The 2,748-nt window shown below is 33.6% G+C and overlaps 1 non-coding gene across 1 annotated transcript; it reads left to right on the forward strand.

The window, feature by feature from the left end:
- The first annotated feature begins 1,740 nt into the window (after positions 1–1,740).
- LOC125996852 (small nucleolar RNA SNORA65) lies at positions 1,741–1,868 on the forward strand. The gene has a single exon (XR_007491515.1). It is a non-coding gene; the product is annotated as a small nucleolar RNA SNORA65 (small nucleolar RNA).
- Positions 1,869–2,748: the final 880 nt, after the last annotated feature.

The raw sequence follows: 2,748 nt of genomic DNA on the forward strand, positions 1-2,748 counted from the left end.
GTGAGGGTGGGGGATATGGGATGGAAGATGGGAATGGGGATGGAGGGAGGACAAATTTGGTAATGGAAATTCTCCTGGTTCAATGTTAATATGTACCTAAAATATTTCTGTGAAAGATATGTAAGTCACTTTGGTCAAAATAAAAATCATATAAAAATGGAGTTATCTTTAAATTCTGAGCACTATTGTTGATATTTGTGGCTTTTGTGGCAGTATGGTTTCAATTGCTAAGGCTTCCAGAAATACAAGAAGTTGGGGAGTATCCACACTCATTTCTAAAATGTCTTGGTAATGTTAGCCCAAATAATGGCATATGTGCAAATTTGGTTAGATTAGTATCTCTGCAGAGAGCTATAGAGGAGTCATGAAGCAGAGATATTGATGAAGCAGAAATTGAGTAAATGGGTGCAGCATAATTGGCTTCAGCAGGGTGGGGACTTAGCCCATCCACTCCCAGTATTGGCAGATTCACTTTCATGGCTAGAGAACTCATGCTTTTTTATTGCGTAGTTTACATCTCTTCTGGGAACAGTCTGGCTGAATGCAGACATGATAATTGTGTTTGTTAGTGTGTTTTTTAATTGAGATGTAGGGACTCTTTACTTTCACTCTCATTCCAATCATCTCGTTCTGACTTCTCAAATTTCAATTTTACTAATTCATTTTCTATTGTATTTTACTCCTTTTACTTTATTCCAATTAACTTTTATTTTCAGAAACTTTTTAATTTACCCAAATTACTATGTATAACTTAAAATGTCTGCTCTAACAAATTAGCTTATTGAGGCAACATTGGTTTACATCACTGCAAATGTTTGAGGGATTGCTGTTTTTAAGCCTATTTATTTGTTTGTTTGTTTGTTTGTTTTGATTTTTGGGCCACACCCGGAGGTGCTCAGGGATTACTCCTGGCTATCTGCTCAGAAATAGCTCCTGGCAAGCTCGGGGGACCATATGGGACTCTGGGAATCAAACCAACCACATTAGGTCCAGGATTGGCTGCTTGCAAGGCAAACACCGCTATCTTTTAAGCCTATTTAAATGTATATTACTACACTACATTTACCATTAAAGTACTAATAGTTACCCACCATAGTTCATAGGGCTTTCTCTGTACTTTTGCTAGGCAAATGGAATAGCCATGTGCAAATGAATAAAAGTAGACCACTATCTTATACCATAATTAATAAGATCAACAAAATTATAATAAATAAAATTAATTCAAAGTTGATTAAAGACTTGAGTATAAGAATTAAAACTGTGAAATACATACAAGAAACTATGGGTAATATGTTCCTTTAGATATCATACTCAAATATTTAATTATTATTTGATATATGTATTTTATGCTTAAATAGGAACATTATGTTTAATATTTTTTTCTATTATACCAATATTGACAACTAGGTTAGAAAAGAAAATTAATATTATAACAATTTGTTTCCCTTCTTACCGAACTATAATGCAATTGACACTGAGGAAGAAATTTAAAAATTTATTATTTTGTTTTAAAGGCTCTAGTTTAAATATCACCATTGTTAATGCTTGATTTGGTATATATAGAGTCTCTGTTAACGTTTGTTATGTGGAAAATTGAGTTAAGACCTAAGATGAGCACTTTTATGTTATGATCAAAAATATAGTTTTATAATACTACTCTGCATGTCTCTTAGTAATTTGGGAATAAAATATGAAAAATCAGTCAGTATTTTGCATACATAGAAAGAGAAACATCAGCCACCCGCCACTGTGCCTGATCCTCCTCTGTAGGCTGGTGCAATCCAGTGGTGAGCTGAGAGTAACCCCAGCTTAGGAAACAGGGTTGTCCTACATGTGGATGACTCTGTGCCGAGAGCATGGGAACATACGGAACCAGCCAGGAGGGGTGGTCTAGGGAAAAAAAAAAAAAAGAAAGAGAAACAAAAATATCTTTTATATGGTAAGCTGAGAAATACTTGTGCTTCTCTGTGGAATCACTAAAATTAAACAAATAAGGAGTTAATATAAACATTTTAAGTTGAAAAAACAGCACTATTTATTCTGTTATTATATATTATGTGAGAAAAGGTCTTGAGGGGTATTAAAAACTTTTCCAATGTTCTACTGAGAAGCTGAGAAGATTAGCTAATAGCTAGTGTTGATATGATTCAAAAGCTCTCTTCATTTATTGAACCCATAAATAATTTGGATGCATTCTGAGTAAAATATCAGTAAATATTTATTTTTACTTTGAAAAGCACTATAATATTTAAGGGAGCACTCAAACATTTTATTTGTTTTTTTGGACCTCACCTGGTGATGCTCACAGGTTACTCCTGTCTATGAGCTCAGAAATTGCTCCTGTCTTGGGGAGACCAAATGAGATGCTAGGAGATTGAACCACAGTCCATCCTAGATTAGTGCATGAAAGGCAAACACCCTACCACCTGCGCCACCACTAGGCCACTCACAGTATTTTTTTAACTATGTTTAAAGATTAGTTTGGATTCACTGGCTTCAAAATTATACAGATATCTATTTCTGTTTTGTTGTTATTATTGTCATTAGTTTATATTGCAATTACTAATTTATTTTAAATCAATATTTAAAAATTAAGCAGAATAATAAATTAAGCAGGATAATGGTATGTTAAAAATGGTATTTTTAACATATTGAAGTTCTCACCTTTGGAAAGACAAAGAATAAATAAAAGAAGAGTGCATGCACAATACTTACTTATGGGTGCTTGGGACGTAACTGAAAAGCAAA

Source organism: Suncus etruscus, chromosome 18 (genome assembly GCF_024139225.1).
Source record: "Suncus etruscus isolate mSunEtr1 chromosome 18, mSunEtr1.pri.cur, whole genome shotgun sequence".
Taxonomy (NCBI): Eukaryota; Metazoa; Chordata; class Mammalia; order Eulipotyphla; family Soricidae; genus Suncus; species Suncus etruscus.